Source organism: Convolutriloba macropyga, chromosome 12 (assembly GCF_964194025.1).
Source record: "Convolutriloba macropyga chromosome 12, txConMacr16.3, whole genome shotgun sequence".
Taxonomy (NCBI): Eukaryota; Metazoa; Xenacoelomorpha; order Acoela; family Convolutidae; genus Convolutriloba; species Convolutriloba macropyga.
Window position 1 is genome coordinate 13386563 of NC_134479.1, and position 24356 is coordinate 13410918.

The window sequence follows — 24356 nt, forward strand, 5'->3', positions numbered from 1 at the left end:
TAATCAATATCTCTCTACTCTGACAATGTTCGAAAGCTCTCCCTGATTTTTCTGGGAATGTTTCGAAACAAAATTTTCAGTTTCGAAACAGGCTTATCGTAAGCCTGTCTGGAGAAGAACGGCAGCAATTTCAAAAACAGAACGAAAAAGTATCAAACTGGAAAATATAATGGAAGAGCAATTTTGTTTTTGCTGAGTAAAGGAATAGACTTCAATCGAAAGAATAGACTTCAATCGAAAGTTGACTCCATCTAACTTTATTCAATTTTCCTGAAATGAAACAATTTCTCGTTCCTCAACAAGTTAACGTAGAATTAGATAAACTAGAAGTCAAAGAGTTGAGCACAATTGATGAAAAAGCAGTTTCCAACGCAAAAAAATTGGATTCTAATTACAACAATGTCAACACGAGAACAAAATCATTCAAATCATTTGTATATCAAATACTGAAAGCACAGCGAGTTATGTTATCTCACTGTGACTCAAATTTATTCGACGGACGAGACATAGGAATTGCATTTTCTGACTTTGTTAGTGCATTCAAAAGAAAGAGAATTGATTTAATTGATATATATTTAATAACACTTGTCAAAACCGTATTAGTTGTAAAAAAAATTAACAAAAATTAATTAACAAAAAAAACTAACAAAGATGAATAGGAAAGCAAATGCAGCCTACGGGTAAATTAAAAAACTACAAAAACATTCGGATTATCGAAAAAGAAAACTGCTAATTTGTAATGACAAAGAATCTCAAAAACGATGAAACTTTCTGGTAAAACTATTTCTGTAAAGATTCCTTTACAAAATTCCGCTAAGCAATACGGCATTTTAAAAGATGACATGCTCTGGCTAAATGAATCATTTACAGTTGGTCTCCTCATCTGGCCATAATGAATAAATTATCGGATTCCAATAGTGTAGCGAACAATTTATTTGAATATTTTAACATCTTTTCTGGCTTTGAGTTCAATCAACGAAATCAATGTATTCTTTAGATACAGATACAGCCGTCTCAAAAAGTGACTTAAAAATATAAAGCCAGCGAAGTTACGAATTGATCAGTGAAAAGAACTTTGCGGTAAAATTTGAAAAATTTGCAAGAATAATGTTCCAAAAAACTTTTATACAAGAAATTTAACAAACGCTCCTGTCGCAGGACGAGTCAACAGGTCTCTGAAAAACTTTATAGATATTTATATGGAAGAAAATGGAGAAAAGTAAAAGGAAAAAATGGTTTCATTTCTCACCACGAAGAAAACAATATTTTTCTGATTAAAAGATGAAGCTCCAAAGAACAAAACAAATGTCGCCTCTTTGACAAATTTTTATGGAATTTTCCATTTTATACAAAATCCAGTTAACAAAATAAGCAGCCGCGTTTTAAGGCGTCCGTATACCGAAACATGATGTTTCCTTCAGAAACAGTTACAAATCAATGTTTACAAGTGAAGTCTTCAAAAATGTTGAAATTGCTATATTTTGATTCTTCAACTTATAACGTGGAGCAAGCCGGTTAAATTCTAAGCAAAAATTATGAACAAGTGTTCTCAAAGTGCCTAATTTAGAAATGAATTTCTTCAGTGTAGATTTGGTTGTTACCGAAATAAAATATTAAATTCAATTACGAATACTCTACCAAAACAAATTGATCTTGGCGGAGAATAAGTCAATTACAGAACTAATTTTTCCTTCCGTATACCAAAAAACATAACAAAATAAATTCTTCTATCTAAAAAAAGCAACACCAAACAGAAAACCGTCGGATTATTAAACACTTGATCCGCGTCTATATTCCTCGATTTCCGATGTTGTAAACAAATTGAACAGTTTAAGTCGTGAAGGAGAATAGTATGAATGTTTGTCACGCCTCGGGCTGCAAAGAAGCCAAACATGATATGGGTGTTTTTGTGAGTTATGCTGGTCCACACTTAACAAAGTTTTCTCATGATTCTGTTCGACTAATTACCTAAATGATATATAGCGACATTGTTCATTATAATCTTGTGGGCGATAAAAAACTACCCCTTTACGATACATTCCATTTACATCAAAGGCTACGAATGTGGATATAACAACAAGGGGACAATATATAAGCCTTCAAAATCTATCAAATCTGTAGTTCAAGAAAATTATCAAAAATTCATTCCAAAGCATAAAACCTGAGCTCCGCGACGCTTATGGTGAAAAAGTACATTTCAACGCTGTTGCAGTAACAGGAACGGTACCAATGTTTAGAAAAAAATCCCAACAAATTTTTAAATACAAACTGCATAAAATGTTTGCTGACAGGGTTTAAAAAACTTTCGCGGTTGTTCAAGGCAGAAGTGACGAGATTTTGGAGCATTAGCGCAAACATTTGGTAGGACTGCATTTCGATTTTTCAAGATAAATAACGTCCCATCAGCAGAAAGAATTGATTTGTTTGGTATAAAAGCACCGGAAAATGGAAATGCTCCAACTAGGAAGAAAGGATTAAGTCCTTGTTCACTGAATTTTTAAAGGAAACTGTACGTAGCATCTAGGTGGTTGAAGTTTTATGAAACGTCACATCATCCCAGGAAATCCTCCGGAAATCAGTCAGGGTCATCGAGCAAGAAAAAATATGTTTCCAAAATGAATAAGCCAAACTGACTACTGGATCAAACAACGATAGCGACTTATGGACACTTCAAAAAAAAACCTGCTTGGAAGTTCTTGGCAACTTTCCCAGTTTTGAAACCAATTGAATCTTCCAATGTTCGAAAAAGTTTTTCCACTATTTCATTGGATTTGAGTTTGAGACAGAGAGAAGTATACATCGTGATATAGCTTTATGTCAAAAGTTGCGCGTATGTTTAGTATTCCTTCGGGACAGAGCAAGTATACTCAACAAATTGTAATTAGCAGTGCTCCAATAAGACTTATTGCGGTTGCGGTGATAGCAAATTCAGCACTCACGAGAAATTCAGCAATCACCGGAAATTCAGCTTTCACAGGTTGTTCGCTGAAGAGGAGCTATAGTCTCAATTGATACAACCAACGATTGGAGGGCGTTCGTAATAACAGTGAAAGCAATGAATCGCAACGATGAAACTTCGGCTTTACCGATTCATCTCTTTCAGAACCATTACATACTTGTTTCTGCTCTCTTTTCGTTTCAAGATGCTGCAGAAAATTTTCGTTACTCATTTGTGAAAGTATTGAATTACATATATATTTCGACTTTGTGCTAAGAAGCGTGACAAAATTATTTGTTCTGCGGGAAAGAATACCCACTGTAAAAGTAGATGGGTTCGAAATAGTTTCTTAAAGTTTCTGACAGTTTTTGCGTTAACGATGCTTTTTGTATTTTTTAAAATTTCTTTTGTTTTTATATATTTATTTTCTGAATTGGATCAGTTGCTGGTGATATATAATTGTCTACCAGTTGTCATTCTCTTCTCCAACTAAATTACCAAAAAGGAATGCACGTAAACCGCGGGAGACCTAATTTAATCTTTTTTTAAAACTCCGTTCAAAAATTTTCTGGCTTCTTTCTCAATAACTCCAGCTCGCATAACAATTCTGTTGACCATGATAGAACGACGAGAAACGTTTAATCAGAATGACGCAGTTGACCTTGAATTCAGTCAGAGTCTAACCAGTTCTACTTCAAATTATGACAATTGTTGTGAGGTGTTTTCCAGTTTTAACGACTTTCTTTAAACTGAGGCTGCTGGAAGACATTAAAAAATTACGGCAAACTTTAACTAACAGAATATATTTAATCAGAGTAGATTAGGAGGATATATAGAGTTTTAAAAATACTCAAATTGTACTGTTCAAATTGCAAAAAAGTTGGGTGTTTTAGTGACCGGCATTCTTTTGGAAAGCATTTTACTCCCTTTTAACGACTACAGACTTACTTTTCATGAAAAGCGGAATAAAAACACCTCCACGGCAAATATTTGCTAACTAGAAAATTCGGAATTGTCATCAATAATTTATCAACATTGTTCATCTACAGCAGAGCACTTCACAAGGAGAATAGAGAAAATAATCTCCAATTAGACGGCTTTTGCAAAATTTTGAAAAACCTGGCCGATCTTGGTTCTCCACAAGCGTGCAAACCTGGATACTGACTGGAAATTTAACAACGATCCGTACCGACACAAGAAAACACTTCAATGTGCATATTAGAAAAGTTACGCTAACGGAAATTGCACTCTTAATAATTTCGATAACTTAATATATTTATAATTGTATTTGTGATAAATTTTTAGTTTAATTATATATATATATATATATATATATATATATATATATTTATGTATATATATATATTTATATATATATATATACATATATATATATATATATATATATATATATATATATATTTATATATATATATATATATATATATATAACTTTTTGATGAGTAAATATATGCGTCAAAACGTGATTAGCTGGTGAACGTCCCAATTTCAAATCTTTCATCAGTTTCAAAGATTAACTACAACTTCTGAAGTGTCAGTACTTTGGCTTTCTGTTTTGTTGTAATTCTTTTCTATGTCTCGAAGGCTACCTCAATTTTCTATTTATCTATATAGTTTCTCAGAGGCAACATTCATAAACTACAAAAAAATATTCGGATTATTGAAAAAGAAACTTGCTCATTTCTAATGATAAAGAATCTCAGACCCAATAAAGAATTTTCTGGTAAAACTATTTACTGTAGAGATTCTTTTCCAGAATTCCGCTAAATATTACGGCATTTTAAAAGGTTACCCGCTCTGGCTAATGGAATCAGTTACATTTGGTGTCTCCATTTGGCCATAATAAATAAATTTTCGGATTCTAATAGTGTAGCGAATTATTTATTTTTTGATAATTTTAACATCTTTCATGCTTTTGCTTCAACCAATGAAATCAACGTATTCTGCAGATGCTGATAAAGGCTGCTCAAACAAGTGACTTAAAAAATTACGGGTTGATCAGAGAAAGGAACGTAGCGGTGAAATTCGAATAAAATTATTGATTGTTTTTTATACAAGAAATGAGACAAACGCTTCTGTCGCAGGACAAGTCAACAGGTCTGAAAAATTTTATAGATCCTTAAATGGAAGAAAATGGAGAAAAATAACAGGAAAAAAATGTTTCATTTCTCACCACGATAAACAACTTTTAACTGGTCAAAAACTGAAGCTCCGAAAAACTAACAAACGTCACCTTTTGACAAAATTTTTTGAATTGTCCGTTTTAAATAAAATCCAGTTAATCAATATAAACAGCCGCGTGTTATGGTGCCCGTATACCGAAACAGAATGTTACTTTCAGAAACGGTTACTAATCAAAACTTACAAGTGGAATCTTCAAAAATGATGAATTTGCTACTTTCTGATTCTTTAACACTTACGGGGAGCAAGCCGATGAAATTCTAAGCAAAATTTATAAACGAGTTTTCTCAAAGTTCATAAAATGGAAATGAATTTCTTCACTGTAGATTTGGTTGTTACCAAAATAATATTTTGACTTTGAGACATAGAAGTAAACATCTTGACATACCTGCTATATCTTTATGTCAACCATTGCGCGTACGTTTTTTATTCCTTCGGGACATACCAATTTTTTTGATGATTATTAAACACTTGATCCGCGTCTATATTCCACGATTTCCGATAATGTAAACAAATTGAACAGTTTAAGTCGTGAAGGAGAATAGTATGAATGTTTGTCACGCCTCGGGCTGCAAAGAAGCTATACATGAGTTATGCTGGTCCACACTTAACAAAGTTTTCTCGCGATTTTGTTCGACTACATACTTCAATGATATATAGCGAGATTGTTCATTATAATCTTGTGGGTAATACAAAACTTTCCCTTTACGATACATTTCATTTACATCAAAGGCTACGAATGTGGATATAAAAACAAGGGGACAATATATAAGCCTTCAAAATCTATCAAATCTGTAGTTCAAGAAAATTATCAAAAAATCATTCCTAAGCATAAAACCTGAGCTCCGCAACGCTTATGGTGAAAAAGTACATTTCAACGCTGTTGCAGTAAGAGGAACGGTACCAATGTTTAGAAAGAAATCCGAACAAATTTTTGATTACAAATTGCATAAAATGTTTGCTGACACGGTTTAACAAAATTTCGCTGTTGTTCAAGGCAGAAGTGACGAGATTTTGTAGCATTAGCGCAAACAGTTGGGAGGACTGCGAATCGATTTTTCAAGATTAATAACGTCCAATCAGCAGAAGGAATTGATTTGTTTGATATAAAAGCACCAGAAAATGGAAATGCTTCAACTAGGAAGAAAGGTTTAAGTCCTTGTTCACTGAATTTTTAACGGAAACTGTACGTAGCATATAGTTGGTTGAAGTTTTAGGAAACGTCAAATCATCCCAGGAAATCCTCCTGAAATCAGTCAGGGTCATCGAGCAAGAAAAAATATGTTTCCAAAATGAATAAGCCAAACTGACTACTGGATCAAACAACGATAGCGACTTATGGACACCTTTCAAAAAAAACCTGCCTGGAAGTTTTCGGCAACTTTCTTTTTTTGAAACCAATTGAATCTTCCAATGTTCGAAAAAATTTTTCCACTACTTCATTGGATTTGAGTTTGAGACAGAGAGAAGTATACATCGTGATATAGCTTTATGTCAAAAGTTGCGCGCATGTTTAGTATTCCTTCGGGACAGAGCAAGTATACTCAACAAATTGTTATTAGCAGTGCTCCAATAAGACTTATTGCGGTTGCGGTGATAGCAAATTCAGCACTCACGAGAAATTCAGCAATCACCGGAAATTCAGCTTTCACAGGTTATTCGCTGAAGAGGAGCTATAGTCTCAATTGATACAGACAGGGCTAATTGTTCTGCGAGAAAGAATTTCCACTGTAAAAAGAGATCGATTCGGAATAGTTACTCGTTATGCGTAATTGTCCTCCAGTAAGCATTCTCTTCGCAAAATAATTTACTAAATAGAAATGGACGTGAACCGCGAGAGACCTAATTTAACCTTTTTTGTTTAAATTCCGTTCTAAAATTTTCTGGCTTCTTTCTTGATAACTCCCATAACAATTCTGTTGACAAAGATAGAAAGGCAAGAAAAGTTTATCTAGATTGACGTAAAAAGTCTAATTATTCCTGCTTTTTTGAAGAAAATGAATCTTTTCAGCTTGAGTGTGCAGTTAACAGTAGTTACGAAAGCATAGAATTGTTGATTCTTTGCAATTGATCACAATTTTTTAGTTAGATTTCCTGATATTTCGAATTTCTGATATTTTGGTTCCCTTCCTGCTTATTATATTCATATTCTAGCCACAATTATCTTTGCCTCCTTCAACGCTTTTCCAAGCAGTGAAGCTGGAGAGCATTGGATAACGAATGCTCGACTCAACCGCAGCTACTACTCTGCTGATCTCTTGGCTCGTCCAATCTCATATTACAAAAAAGACGATTAAAACTATCAGGAAAAGATACAACGTTCAATTCAAAATCTCTAAAATTTTGTGGATTTTACACAATTTTTGCCCTATTTCCATTATTTAAACTTCTCCAAACAAAACAATAATATTGACGATGTTTATCAATTAAGTTTTTGTTGGTAACTATATCTGAAGTAATTAATTTTAAAGTTTATTAGGAGATAGTAGCTTACTAATTTTTTGTGCTTATTCATGGCAGAGGTGAAGAGGATTTGCAGCGCTAGCACATACAGTTGGGAAGACTGCGATTCAACTTTTGAAGATATATCATGGCGAAACAGCAAAAAGAGTGGGCACAGAAAAAATAGTGGGCTATATTTGCTTGATATAGTGGCACCAGAAACCAGAAAAGCTTGAATTAGGAAGAAAAAATTAAATCCGTGGATGCTGAGGTTGAAAAGGAAACTCTACGTAACAGCTATGTGGTGGAACACATAGGAAACGTCACATTATTCAAAGAAATCAGTCAGCGTCTTCAAACTGGAAAAGATTTTTTTCTTAGCTAAAATGATTTCTAGATCAACCAGTGACAGCGACTTTTTTACGGACGCTTTGAAATGACCTACTAGGAAATTTTTGACAAACTTCTTTTTCTTTGATCCCAATTGAGTCGTCTTATGCTCAAAAAATTATCCCAGTACTTCTTTGATGAAAGTACCATTGGATGAGTTTGAAACAGATAGAAGTATACATCTACACATAAAAGATATACTTCTTCAAGTTAAAGCGGCATTGCAAAAGGAAAGAATATTTGATGGCTTTATGAAAAAAAGGATATTAGGAAAGCAAATATGGGAATGACATTCCACAGAGGAAGCTTTAGGGTATATAACTCATGGGAACAGTTTGTTGAACTCACTCTTCTCTAACTGAGATTCGTATATTAAAAACCCAAAGGCTTACAACTCGAATGGACTCTACGGACACAAAACAATAACTTCCCACGAATTTGATTTCCAATGAGTTTACATTAACTTCCCATTAGTTTCAGCAATAAAAAAAAGAGTAATGAGGCTCGCCATGGATATATAATTGAAACAGATCCAATCAACTTTCCATCAAAATTCCATCAAACTTCCATCAAACTTCCCATCAAAATTCCGCCTATAAATTGTGAAAAAGAACGTTTGTTGCGAAATGGCACTACGTTTTACCTAAATTAGCCATTGACTTTTTTCAATGTGAAAGGTCACTTTTCCTAATTACAAAAGTTAGACTGAAAATGTTTCGTGCGAGAACCAATTTTTACATAATCTCTTAAAATTCTTACGTTTCCCCTAAAGAAGAGTATCATTAGACTATCAAATATCAATTATCCCATCATTGTTCCTGCTACAGCTTTATGTCAACCAATGCGCGTATTTTTATTATACCTTCGGGGACAGAGTAAGTAATTTCAGGAAAAAATTTTTATTCATTGCTCCAAAAAGAATAAATGCGGTAGCGATTAAAACGAATCCAGAATTCAGAGAAAATTCAACATTCATCGGAAATTCAGCTTTCACAGGTTGTTCACCGAGGTTGAGTTATAATCTCAATTGATAAAAACAACGAGTGTAGGGCATACTTAATGACAATGAAAGCAATGAATTACAACGATAAACTTCTGGCTTTACTGAATCATCTCTTTCAGAAGCATTACGTACTTGTATTTGATCTCAATTCACTTCAAGAAGCTGGAGAAAAAAATCTCATACATTTTTCTCCAAAAAATAATTTAAAAGTGCTATTCCTAATCTTGTTACCTTGCGGCGGCTATACTTAATCTCAAAACATTGCCACGGCTATGCTTATTCTTAATTCTTTGCGGCGGCTAAACATAATTTTAATACATGTAGTCGGCTATACCTATTCCTAATAATTGTAGTCGGTTTTAACTATATTTTTCCGGTAGTTGGCTCTCGGCTGTAATAAATATTAGTGGTATCTGAAAGTTTATCTGAATTATAGCTGAATAGTATCTGAATGAATTATTTTAAATGTATAATAAGTCCATGTCAACTAAAGTTGACACTATTTTTTCCTAAGTTCCTAAACTCCCCATTAGTTACTAAATATTCTGGTTTTTTGTTTGTATTTTGATGTGCTTAAGTTACAACGTTCATATTTTTTCAATTTACCTATAATGCATTTAATTTAAACCGTGCTTGTTTTTTTGTACCTTTAAACAATTTTTTAAAAATCCTTACAACTATTTTTTTTAAAAAAATATATTTAAAAATACTAGACAGTTCCCCCTTTTTTAAAACTGGGGGATATTCCTTATCTTGATCAATTGCGGCGGCTATAACCAATCTAAATGCACTGCCGGGGCTATGTTTATTCTTAATGCTTTGCGGCGGCTAAACATAATTTTAATATATGTATTCAGCTATACCTTTTCCTAATACACTTAGCCGGCTATAATTAATCTTGATTTCTGTAGTTGGTTCTCGGCTAAACCCTGTCCTAATTCATGTAAATCCTATACCGGATCTATTATCCCGCCAGTGTTCTTTGCCCCACTTCCCGTTACAAAACTTTTGTTGTTATATAGCACGTTACTATGTAAAAAATAACAAGTGCGCCTGGGGGCGTAAGAGATATCAGCCTAATAAGCTGAAGGGGGGCAAATAGAACAAATCCAGGGTACCCTTATCTCATAATAATAATAATAATAATAATAATAATAATAATAATAAAAATAATAATAAAATTAGTAATAATACTAATAATAATAATAATAATAATAATAAAAATAATAATAATAATAATAATAATAATAATAATAATAATAATAATAATAATAATACTAATAATACTAATAATAATAATAATAATAATAATAATAATAATAATAATAATAATAATAATAATAATAATAATAATAATAATAATAATAATAATAATAATAATAATAATAATAACAATAATAATAATAATAAAAATAATAAAAATAATAATTAATTGTTCGCGGTTAGAGTGGACATTTGTTTGCAACACATGGTATAAATCATGTAACATAATAGTAAATCTACTTGACAGGTCATCAAAAAGTCCTAGAGGTTCTAATCAATTGACAACCAGTAGCATTACTATGATCAGTGGTGTACGTGAGTGGCAGAGCAAGATTGAGTTGATCTACCGAGTGTTGTTAATAAAAGAAGTCAAAAAGTTCCAAAAAAATCCCTGAAACTGAATAAGAATTGCTTCTGTTCTCTTGCACTCATCTCTTGCATTTCTAAAACAAAGTTAGAATAGAATTTTAAAATGAAATTAAGCAGTTTTCGTATTCGCACTCCAAGTCTTTTAGGACTAAGGTCGCTTTTATTTGTAGACTTCAATTGCTTTGATTGGACGCTTTTTGATTGCAGTTTACCTATTTTTTTCTTCGTAATTACAGTTTTGAGGCAAGCAATGTGGTATTCTGCTCTAAAAATATTGGTTAATGTTTTGAGCACTTTAAAAATTTTTATGATTTTAATGGAGTAAATGTGACTTGATTGTCGTTCTAGGCAAGTTGACTTTGATAAAAGATAATTCCGACAATTTGTTTTATTTTTTGACTCTAGTGGCAAAACTAGGTATTTGTTGCTTGTTCCATGGACTAGAACGCAATAGCTCAAAACAGGTTGAATGTACGCCTTCTATGTTAAAGACAGTTGTCCAACATGTAAAATTGATCTGAGCATCTCTAACCAGACTCATAGGTTGGCTGAAAGCTTAAGTTGAGGTTCCCCTTTTTGTTTAACAACAGTATTGTCAGCATATAATGCCAAAGAGCTCTGACTACAGTAATTGTCTCTGTCGTTTATATACACAAGAAAAAGAAGTGGACCAAGTACTGATCCTCGTGTCAGACCGTACTCGACGTCTGCAAAATTGGAGCATGAATTTCTTGAACCTACACAATGTTGCCTACTACTTAGGTCAGATTGCAAAACGTTTTGCATGTGACCCCGCAATCCCAGGTTAAGTATTATCTTCAAAAGAATAGTATGTTTAACTGTATCACACATTTTTTTAGATCGATGAACAGAGCTTTTGTTTCTGCAATGCCAAACTCCAAACTCCCAACCTTGTCTGAAAATGTCAATAAAACTTACCAAGGATTCATTAGTGCCCTTTTTGACCTGAATCCAAAATGATTTTTATTTAGTAGTTTGAATTTCGCCAGAAAATTTAGCATTCTTCGTTGAACCAATTTCTCAATCAATTTTTCTATTGTAGACAGCAAAATTAGTGTTCATTAGTTTTCTGCGTTTTTAGGTTCTTAATTGTTATGCAGTATGCAGTGTTATGATTACTGCTTTCTTTGAACAACTCTGGAAAAAGCTATTTTCAAAAATTTTGTTAATCAAATAGGTAAGAATCGGAACATTAGCTAATCCTTTTTTTTACTGTAAAAAATTGAGTCCTTCATAACTTGAGCTGTACTCATTTCCAAAAAATTTAATTGCCAGGGTTAGCTCTTTTTCGCTCAATTCGTCTAGAAATATGCTATTGACGTTTCCATTTTCTGTGCTTTTTTCCCTCTGGACCAAAGTTATCACCTGAATTTGTTCCAATGGTGCTGAAATATTTAAAACTTTCGGTCTCGTCCTGCGTTCAAGAAGCTTGTTGTTCTCATGTTTTGCTTTCAATTTCAAACACAGAGTTAACAATTGACAGTTCTTACTAAAAGATTTCTACAAAATTATTTTCACCACGCCTATCCTCGTGAAAATTGCAGCTCCTCCTCTTTTTCCCGTTCGTCGGTTGCATGTGCCAAGCAGCTGGTAATTACAAAGAGATGAGATACAAATTCGATTTGGCTGTCATCGTTGAGCCTAATTTTAGTTAGGAATTTAGCTACTTGCTGTGTTTCTTGTTACTCCAGAGAAAATCGAAATCGTTTATGTTTTTATAGATTGATCAGATGGTCTGCAATAAAAAATATTTCTCATTGGTTCAGTTAGAGAACACTTTTTAAATCGAATTTGAATAATTTTACTACACGTTTATTCTAAAATCAAACCATGACAAAACCAAAGAATGAACACTGACTGGTTGACAAAATTTACCCAGGTATCGCAAAAACATGTCTTCAGTTGATGTCTTGATGAACCATTCTGCTTTTCCCGAGGATTCAAATTCAGTTGTCATTAGTTGTTTGCGAGTATCACGAACGCCAAACGACTGAAATATATCTCAAGCTGTAAGCGACTAAATAAAAAATAACGCAAGACTTTCTGATGTTCTCCTTATCGTTAAAAAATCAAATCCCACTTTAGTCTGTGGATATCGAGAGCAATAATGCAGAACAATCTGCAGATCGAAAAAAAATTGATAATCTTTGAACTTCCCCGGAAAAAAACAGGTTGAGTTTATCGCAGCTAATCAAATGCAATAATTTCCATGTTTAAATTATACTAGAACCAGATATTCTACAATTAAGTGATGTACTGATATTGGGTTGCAACCAAAAATACGGCTGCAAATTATTATAAACAAAAAATATTGAGTTTGAGAACTGTGGCAGTTTTTTCGAGCTCAATTATTCTTCTGTTTTTTCATTTTGGAAGGAAATTAATCTTGATCGTTTTACGTTGATTTTTCATCAGAATTGTGGCGAAAATGTTGTTTTCTTCGGGCCGAGTCTCAACACGGCATTTTTGACTTTACTGATGTCATTGATATAGTTAACACTTTGGAAAGAAGTTTCGTTATGATAATATTGGACCATTACGGAGACTGCACAGTTTATAGGGGACGTAATGATGCCCATCTTTTTAGCTTCACTGTTGATTTGCTCTTCATGCTTTGGTAGCGTCTCGCTAATGTACATGTTCAACTTATTCAATGGGTTCTTCAACTTACTTTTTCAATTTGTTTGGGCCCCAAATACTCGATCGTTTTCGTCGAAACACACGAACTTAAATATTACTGAGTCAAGGCTAACATGTGATCCGTGCCAGGAACAATATGGCAGGCTTTTACTTGGTCCTTCCGCATTTTGATTCCGAGATAATTATAAAAAACGAAAATCAGAGTAATTTTAAGTACAATCCGTTGATCTTTTGAATCGAATGGTGGATTACAAATGATCATACAGTCCTTGCTTGTATAGCGTTCCTATGGAACTCCAATTTTGATAGTCCGTAAAAAAAATTTGGACAGATTTGTATCACCACTCATACCTGAGGTGTCGTTTGCAGAGTTAGTTGATTATTCCTTGACACGACGTTGTTGCCACACTCAACTTTGTAATTAATGCACCTTACCCAACAAACAAAGGTTAAAAGTGTCAGAAACTGTTTATAATTTTTTGTTGTAACCGAGATAAAACTCAACTTTAATGTATGGGAGTAGTGTTCAGTTTCTGATGTAAGAACATTTTAAGCGCAATTCTTTTTGGCATTTTCTAAACTATCATCTTGAAGTTTTTTGTCAAATGTGTTATAAGATATAATTTCAAATTCACGTAACCAATGATTTGTTTTCTATTGCTCGAGCCTCAAAGAAAGAACGAAAGAAGAACCGACTTTTTGCTTCGTTGCTTTTTTTTGCTGTGTTTGTATGTCTTAATACATAGAGGAGAGCCACTCTCGTGGAGGCCGCTATACTCTATCTTAATACATGTAGTCTTTTTTTTCCCCGTGCACTTTGGTCAACGTTATTACTACTTGGGGGTCATTTAAAACACTGCAGGGGGACAAAATACATCCAAAATATGACAGCGAATAGTCGCGTATTCGGAAAAATCTCCTGACCTTTTTCGTGAGCAGGATCCTTATTTTTACCATAACACAACAACCAATTGGTTTCTGGGAGGTTCTGTCTTGTGAAGTATAGGTTACGTGATTGAAGTCATTGAGACTTCTGGCGCTTATAGGGTACTGCGTAGCAGTTCGAGATGATCACCCGGGCCGGGGAAAATTGCCTTCCATAATTTTGCGTTGAATTCGTTGAATTTAGCGTCGGTTTCAAATATTTTGCGTAGAGTGTAGCGTAAGATCTTATATATTTTGCGTTGAATTAAGCGTAGACCTTAAATATTTTGCGTTGAATATGTCGTAGGTCTTACATATTTTGCGTTGAATTTAGCGTATATCTTATATATTTTGCCTTGAATTTAGCGTAGATATTACACGTTTTGGATTGAATTTAGCTTAGATCTTACATATTTTGCGTTGAATTTAGCTTAGATATTACAAATTTTGCGTTTAATTTCGCGTTGATCTTACATATTTTGCTTAGAATTCAGCGTTCATATTACATAATATTAACGCGTAAATCTCTGGGTATGGGACTCGAACCACTGACCTCCTGCTTACTAGTCACCTCTTCTACCACAGTGCTGCTACATAACCTTACTTTTCTTAGGAACCGCACTCTTTACAAATAGGACTGTAACCTTGCTATAGCCTTGACCTTACATAATTTTGCGTTGAAATCAGTTTTGGTCTTTTCCAGTGTTCGGTTCATTTTTGCTCTACTTTTTTCTTTCAACTTTTCCTACCTTCTCTTGCTAGGAACCGGGTATTTGATTTTTTGGAAAAAATTGCAAACAAAAATTGTGTCTGCCTTCCTCATTTATCATTCAACTACCCCCTCCCACGTGATTCCCCCCCCCCCCTCCCACATACAACCCCATGTGCCCCACCAAATGTACCCCCAACACGTACCCACCGCCCAAGTACCCCCCTTCGCCACACGTACACCCCCTACCCAAACGTACCCCCCCCCCCCGCATACCCCCGCCCACGTACCCCCTCGACGTACCCCCTCCAAGTACCCCCAATGTACCCCAACCAAAGCACATTTCCCCCAACCCTACCCCCCCCCGCCACACACACACGTACCCTCCCCACCCAAAACGAGAAATTGAAGAGCAAAGTTATGTAAGGTCAACGCTAAATTCAACGCAAAATAACGTAAGATCTCAGCTAAATTCAACGCAAAACAAGTAAGATCAACGCTAAATGCAATGCAAATATAGGCAAGTTTTATGCTACATTCAACGCAAACTATGTAAGATCTACGCGAAATTCAACGCAAAATATGAAAGATTGTCGGTGAATGCGTTGAATTTGAGGATGATCTACGCTAAATTCAACGCAAAATAAGTAAGATCTACGCTAAATTCAACGCAAAGTTATGTAAGATCTACGCCAAATTCAACGCACAATATGTAAGATGTACGCTAAATTCAACGCAAAATATGTAAGATTGGCGTTGAATGCGTTGAAATTATGTGAGATGTAGGCTCAATTAAACGCAAAATATGTAAGATCTACGTTAAATTCGACGCAAAATATGTAAGCTTGGCGTTGAATGCGTTGAATTTATGTAAGATCTACATAAATTGAACACAATCAACGTCAGTCTTACATAATTTTGCGTTTTTTAGCGTTATGACACCTCGGCCTGGGCATCCAGAGTTTCGAAGTGACTTCTGCAGATCCCCGTACCCTAGATCAAAACACGCAAATTCACGTTAAAAATCGACGATAGTGCATGAAAGTTAAGTTCGGGCGCTGTGTGGGAAATTCTGGCATTATAACTTCTGGTACAGAAGATTTTTGGTATTTTCAATTGTGCACGTCCCAGTTTGAGGTGCCATCCGGAAGTGGCCCCTGATCAGACCATCAGACCGTGCCAGACGAAAGTTACCTCTGATCAGACCCTCCCAGACCACAATATCCTCTGATCAGACTAAAGTGCGCTCGAAACACCGTGTGCGCTCTAAGTGCGCTCGAAGCTGTCTCTGATCAGACCTTCCCAGACGGAAAGGACCTCTGATCAGACCATAATCAGACCATTGTCCAGACGATTGTGCGACCATGGCCCAGTTCAAACCCAGACCATTGTCCAGACGATTGTGCGCTCAAAATCACTTCTGATCAGCCTATTGTGCGCCCAAAAGTTACTCCTGATCAGACTATAGCGTTGAGTTTTTGCGAATAACGGAAACGCGCTTTCACGGCGGCGAATTCAAAATATTTAAACATACTCACGTGAGTATGTTTAAATATTTTGAATTCGCCGCCGTGAAAGCGCGTTTCCGTTATTCGCAAAAACTCAACGCTATAACACCAAACCTTGTCAACAGAAGTTCGCATTGCACGTCAACAACATTTTTTGTTCATCATGAGCTGGCAGGATAACCATCCGTTCTCGACCATGGCCATTCTACCCTCGCCAGTGACATGAAACTTGATAGCCTTGATCAAAAACATGAAAAATTTTGCAAGATCTTGCCATGTTACATGGCAAGATAATATCTAGAAATGTACGAATTTGCAAGGTTTTGGCATGGGTGTCAAGAAACAAGATCTTGTCAAGATTTACAAGAAAGATTAACCATGACATGGCAAGAAGTACCAAGTATTAAAAATTCAATAGCACCCAAAAACATGAATTAGCACGAAATCATTGGATTAAGCAAGAATTATCAAGAATTACCAAGAATTAGCAAGAATAACCAAGAATGTCGGAAAATAAAGCTCCCTTTAGTTTATTAACCAACAAATGAGCCAATTTTTCCCTTATTTGAAATTTTTTAGTGGCTGCTAGCTCGGTATGTACATAGTACACATCTTATACGGGACCGCCACCGAGAAGGCGACCACCAAAGTCCCGTATAAAAAACCTAAAATTTCTTAACATGACGTAGCAACATTAAATAAAATGAGGGACGATTTAGTGAATTCAGTAAACTGATGAATAACTAAGGAACTACAGTACTTAAATTGTCTAAACTAAAAAAAGACCAAAAAATCCTTAGAAATTTTTTTTCCAAAATAATCAAATCTTGTGGTTTAGGCGCATCAGTGCAATCCATGCAGTTGGAAGCAATGAATCATGAACCGAAAAGTGAAAAAAAATGTATCAGAACAAAAAATTACGGAAAACATTTAGGTACAAATTGTTTTTCTTTTTAGCATCGGTATCAAATGCGACAGATAATTAACAGGTCCACCACGACAGGGAACCAAAAAAAGTCAAGATAGAGAGAAATCAACAACAAAGCTCCCTTTTTGATTACCAAGTATACCTAATGCTTCTACTATATAACTCTATATAGAAAGTACTAAGCCCCCTTTTAAAACAAAATTGATCAGTGCACTGGGTTTAACAGAGCACTATGACACCACAAAAGCTAAAAACCGATGTTTGTGCGTTTGGTTGGTATTTCTGTTTATATATGATCAACAAAAACGGATTCGAGAATCCGGGGGCAAAAACGTTTGTTTAAATTCGAAAAACCTTGAAGAGAGCAATTTGATATTATAATGTTCAGAAAGAGAGCAATCATTACATTCTGATTTTTTTATTCAGTTCATTAAGGTCAAATATTAAGTTCAGCGATGTGGTAGGCCGATTATATGCAATTTGAGAGAGCGCAAAGGACAAAAGATTTGAAAATATTTTTTTTAACAAATAACAACAGTTATTGACTGATTTGAAGGTATTAATTCTGCAATTCTGCTGAATGAATTAATTCAGAGCTATGTCATGAGATTGAATTTACCTATCATTGCTCATTGTACTTTAGAAAACATTTATGAGTAGGTTTTATGTCGAAAAGTGTGTTTGATCCACTTTGCCCTCACTTGTTTACAGACTTTTACAACATACAACTTTTCCCATTTTGTGCCGAAATCAATACCAAAAAAGTGTTCAAAACAATTAAAAACTGTTGTTTGTGGGTTTGAAAGGTATTTTTGTTGACATACGACTAACAGAAACGGATTCGAGAATCCGAGGACAAAAGCTTTTTTTAAATGCGAGAACTCTTGAAAAGAGTCTTGAAAACTTAAAAATATGATGTTCAGGAAAAGAGCAGTCGCTACTCTATTATTACTTATTACGCCTCTCAATTTCAGTGAATATTTTTTGCCATATTTTACCATGGTCCTGCAAGTTTAATCAAGAAATTTTCTTGATACAGCTTGATAAGATCATGGCAAGGTCTTATCAAGATTTACCAAGAATTTTTTGTCCTATCAAGATCTTACTAAGTTAGTCCATGTTTTGTCGAGACTGCCAACATCTTGCATGTCTTGGCAAGGTGTATCAAGCTTCGTATTAATGGGTCAGTTTGGTGAACAACAAATATCCTTTTGCAAATAGATCTTTTTTACTTACCAACAAGAAGGTGAAAGCAATTCGTATATCCGAGTCTCGAATCTGACCGCGCACTAGAAGTAAAAGTGACATCAAGACCTCTTGCTTCTCCGCTGGCACTTCATGGTAATTATACCCAAAATCATTAATATCTTGAAGCAAATAATACGCTTCCAAGCCTGCTTGGTTGAAACTAGGATTAGAAGCCATGTTAATTGAAGGATGTAGTGATGTATCTCCGACCCTAAATTTTAAGATTTTCAAAAGAGATAAAGAGTCTTCTCTATTTGTGAGCCCGTTCACTAAGATAGGTGCGGGTATATATATCCAGACCTCAACGTGGATCATCGTACCCCTAGTTGAGGGGTCGATCACATGAAAAGAAGTCTTTGATTCTCTACCTTAATTGCATGGTCGAGCACACAAAAGTCAGCACAAAGCCTTTTTATATATCGACCCACGGTCTTTTTATGTCCTTAAGTAGTTATATAAGAGCAAGACGGGGGGGGGTAAAAGGACGTACTTATGTATAAAGATTACGTATAGCCTATTTTCATAAATTTTCCAAAGACCTACCTAAAACAGAGAGTGAGAACAATAGACCTGTCATCTTATCGTAATTACCCTGGGGTAAATATCTTAATTACCGCAGGGAAATGCATCCTGTTGGATTTTCCGCTCTAATGCACTTCAATTAATCTTATCTATTTAATTAAATCCATCTGCAGAACTTTTACTTTAAATCTTTTTCTCATTTTATTCATTCGCACAAAGTTTTCACAATTAAAACTTTCATTCATTCATTTACGTAAAGAAAATACGATTTTATCATTTTTCATTGCAATTCGGTCAATTTTTACTAGAATTTAACCCACTTTGAGCTGATATACGTATGTAAGAGAATGTAGATAAGGATTCAATTACACTGTTCTAGACAGTTTGTTAAGTTTTTTTATATCAGTTTTAAGTTGCGGGAACAACCAACTCGTTTTGGTTGCGATAAGGACAAAAGTCAATGTTTTTTCAAGTTTCACTTCTGACTTGATTGTTGCACGACATGCTCCAGGGGAAAGAGGAGGCCAACTAACTCATCACAGACGGTTGACCAGATCGTCGAAGAGGGTGTAACTCAAGTTGCCTAGAGAACCGTTTTGGAAAAAGGTCAAAAAATGGGCTAATCAGCCAAAACGCGTGCGAGCGCGGAGACCGGGCGAACGTACGTGCCGTAAGCCGTTTTCACCTTCACCACACGGTGTTGTCCCTCTCGTCCAGGGTAGACTTCGCGAACACGTCCAAGGGGCCAAATTCCACGTGGAGTCATATCTTTCAGAATCCAAACAATGTCGTTGACTCTCAGTGGTGTTTGGCCACTATCGCTCCATTTGGACCTCTTTAACAGTGTCGGAAGATACTCCTTGACGAGTCGTTTCCAGAAATGGTTGACCATTTGCTGCATATTCTTCCAAGACTTGAAACTGGCGGGTTCTTGGCTGTCGAACTTTCCTGGTGGGAGAGAATTGAACGGTCTGTTGATCAGAAAAAGATTTGGCGTGAATGGCATTTCATTTTTCGGAAAGTCAGCGACAATCTTTAATGGTCTGGAGTTCAATATAGCTTCGGTCTCGACCAAAAATGTCCTGAACACATCAAGCGACAATCTTCTGTAGCCTAGAATAATCAATAGAATGCGTTTCGGGGTCTGGATCAAGCGCTCCCAAATACCGCCAAAATGAGGTCCATAGGGACGATTGAACTTCCAGGTTGTGTTCGTTGCTGCCATTGCTTTGTAGAGTTTGTCGTTGTCGAGACGTTTCACAGATCTTTTTAGTTCCTCAGATGCACCAATAATTGTCCTGCCATTGTCACTGAGCATTGTTGTTGGCAGACATCTGCGGCTTACAAAACGTTGATAAGCGTTTAAAAAAGTGTCAGTGTTGAGACTGGGACAAGCTTCTAGATGGACACACCTAGTAACCAGGCAAGTGAAGATGAGGCCGTAGTGTTTTTCAATCTGTCCTTTGGCATATTCTATATAAAAGGGTCCCTTCTGCTGACTTGCGGGAAGCTGAGTAGTGGCTGAGATACGGTTCTCATATTCACCGGCGAGGGTCCAAACAAGTTTAGTGTTCACACCAAACGGTTGATTTTGATTGCCAGGTATAACTTGTGTAGGGTAGGTGAATGCGAATGCATTAACACCGAGGAGGGCGCCGATTTTGCCATCGGCAATATTTGGGAAATGTATGTGGCGCAAACTGTTGAAGGCATCACAAATTTGATTAAGTTCAAAAACTTTTGCAGCTGCGACGTTCAGGGACGGGGTGCTGAACGTTCGAGAGAGTTCAAGCGATATTTCAGTTGACTTATATTGATTTTGATTGGTGGCTGAGATACGGTTCTCATATTCACCGGCGAGGGTCCAAACAAGTTTAGTTTTCACACCAAACGGTTGATTTTGATTGCCAAGTATAACATGTGTAGGGTAGGTGAATTCGAATGCATTAACACCGAGGAGGGCGCCGATTTTGTCATCGGCAATATTTGGGAAATGTATGTGGCGCAAACTGTTGAAGGCATCACAAATTTGATTAAGTTCAAAAAATTTTCCAGCTGCGACGTTCAGGGACGGGGTGCTGAACGTTCGAGAGAGTTCAAGCGATATTTCGGTTGACTTATATGGAGTTATTGTGACTGGCTCAACAATTTTTGGGAGGGACATGCTGTTCTCTGTATTGAGAAATTGTAGTGGTTCTGATTGTTGCGTTTCACGGGGAAGCTCAAGAAACTCAGCTATGGCGTCCAATACAAATCTGAATTGGCTACCGGGATCTATGAGGGCGTACGTATCGAATGCTTTATCCCCCTTGAGGAATGAAACCAGAAAAAGCTGCAATTTCTCATACCAATTTTTCGGTGTTTCTGAGCACTGGTTAATGCTGAACGATTGGTTAATTGCATTGCCGTTTAAATTACGTCGTTGCACGTTTTGATGGCTTTGTTTGTGGAAAGTTTGACCATAACGGCTGTTGGGGGCTTTGTTTGTTTCACTTTTCTGTTGAGAAGATTTATTCGGTTTTTGACTTGAATCTTTACTACTAGACGAAGCTGTTGGATTGCTACCAGAAACAACTTCAGTAGAAAAGGCTGCTGTAGGGCGTTTGATTTGCTTGGCAAGATCATGAAGAGTTGTGTGGTGGAATCCACTGCAAACCTGACATCGTTTTTGCGATGGACACGATTGTTTGTGGTGTTTGTTGCTCAAGCAGTTTGTACACAAATTATTTTGGCTGACAAAGTTGTATCGATCACCTGGTGAGCACAACTGATACTCAGGGCATGTGGTAATGCTGTGTTCCTGTTTGCACTTCTCACAAGATCGTTTTGTGCTAAAAGTTATATTCTGAACGTTTTGTGAAAATGACGGTTCTTTTTGCTGAGGCGCAAAGTTCCAATGTTTTCTGCTGTTTTCTGTTGATGCTTTGTTGACTGACAATGGGAGGTTGCTATTGTTTGGCTTGGTTTGCAGGTTGTTCGAGTTGACAAATTTTGAGGCTTGAGAACTGATGGTTCTTTGATTGCTTTCTCGACTCACATTGTCGTAGATTTGAGCTTGGAGCTCTAACCATTGTTGAAAATCCACAAGGGTCGGGTCTGAGCTGAGCTCGGTAAGACAATGTTCAGTCCATTTCAGAACCAAATGATGTGGTGTTTTCTCTTTGGCTTTCTTAATGATTGTTGTAGAGTGGTGGTCTGCTGTAAAGCCAAGGTATTGGAAGGCTTGCACAAGTCTTTTCAAAATTGAGGAAAAGGCAATGAAGCTTTGCTTGTTCTGGAAGTTCATTTGCCAGTTTTCGAGCTGGTTAAAGGACGCATTAACAACAATAGTACGATCACCGAAATGTCAGATTAGTTCATTCAATGCTGTCTGATAATAAGATGGATCGCAGGAGTAAACATGAATCAAGACCTTTGCTTTCCCACTTACACAATTCTGCAAATGGGTTATACGATGCGTGCCTGTAATGGGATGGTTGTTGTGAATCCTTGTGTTGAAGTTTTTGATCCACTCGTGAAAGTGGATAGGGTTACCATTGAAATTCTCAAGTTTCAGAGGTGGAAATTTGATTGAATGTTTGAAATAAAAATTTCCTCTATCCTGTGTTACATTACTGTTCAAGTGCACTGAGCTAATATGTTGATTGACAGTGGGTAGTAAACTCTGGTTGATTAAAGGCTGGCTGAACTGATTTTGTCCAACAGGATTTAGCTATTGATTAAAGCACATTGGGCCATGGATCGTGAAAGTTACTGGGACTTGAAGGTTTGATTGAATTTGAGAGCCAGGAACAAACTGGTTGTTACACAACTGACTGGGTTGTGCCAAATTTTGATAAATTGAAAGGCCTGTGCTGACGAGGCCGTGTTGACTGCTCACAGGTTGTGGAAATTGCAGAAGAGCTGCAATTACGTTTGATTGTGAAGCTACCTGGTTTGGCTGAAAATTAGGAGCTGCAGGATTTAAGACGGTATTTTGCTGCGGTTGTTCCATGAGTTGCATTTTAATTGGACGGACACTTGTGGAGTGTACCCCAGTTATAGGATTAATACATTGATTGGATTGTAGGCAATCGTTTTCTAAGACTATTTTATCAGTTTTACTTGGAAGATGTGAGATTCTGTTTGCCACTGTGGGTAAGCAGGGGAGTTTTTGCCGATCACAGTTCAACAGTTGACTATCGGGGTATCCATTTGTTCTTATTTGAATTTAAAAAGGTCCAAAATTCTGTTGCAGATTGGGAAAATTATGATCTTGAGGATTTCTGTTGGCAAATGAATCCTGATTGTTTCTTTGCTTTGGCAAGTTTAAATTAAAGGTTTCCTCCAATGCCGAGTTTTGGGCAAATATACCATCTGCATGTAATTGAATAGTTGGATCAGCCAAATTGAATTGAAAGGGTTTGAAAGGGAGTGATTGCTTGAAAGGTTCAAATTTTGGATTGGAGGCAAAAGGTTCTGCGACGTGTTAAAGTTGTCACTCAAGTTGATTTGAGCTGTTTCAGTTTCGAGGACATCTCTATTTACCAAATTGGGGGATATTTCGAGTTTCCCTAATCTTTTTGGAGATGTGAATTCCTGATGTGAGCATTTGTTTGGTTTTCAAGGTTATTTTTCAATTTTAGAAGACTTTCACGAACTTCCTTATTAGGATTTCTTTGGTGGGCTTCAAACACATGTTGAATTTGAAGTCCTAGTTCATTAGAAGTTAGTAGAAACAATGATTGTTGTCTTGGCCGTGGTGGTATTGGGGGCGGCTGATTGATGATGTTACTGCTGGTCTGCTTTTCTTCTATATCGCGCTGATGCTGGATTCGTTCCTTGTCGTCACTGGGCGCAAGTGTTGATTGCTGAGACAAGTCTCTTCTGCTGGAGATCTTGCTGACATCATCTCTGATGCGACCGGAAGACTGACTGAGCTGGCTACCATTGTCCAACAGATCGACTTGCAGTTCCAATTCATTGAGTCGAGTTATTAATGTCGTTTGCCTGATCAAAATTGATGATGCAGTGCTTTGATGTGGCTGCTGTCTCATCACTTCCTCTGAGAGTTTCTTAAGCTCTGCTTCCTGGCCTTTGATCTTGTTGATCATCAAAGACAATGATCGGAAACTCATTTTCTGCTCCACAGTTTTTTCAAGGAGATCGAGCAGTTTCTTCATTGACATTTCTGTTGCTTTGAACATATTGATGGCAAACTGACATTCAGCGCTGTTCTGCTTCGACATCTTGCTGGCTGTTGCTTTAAT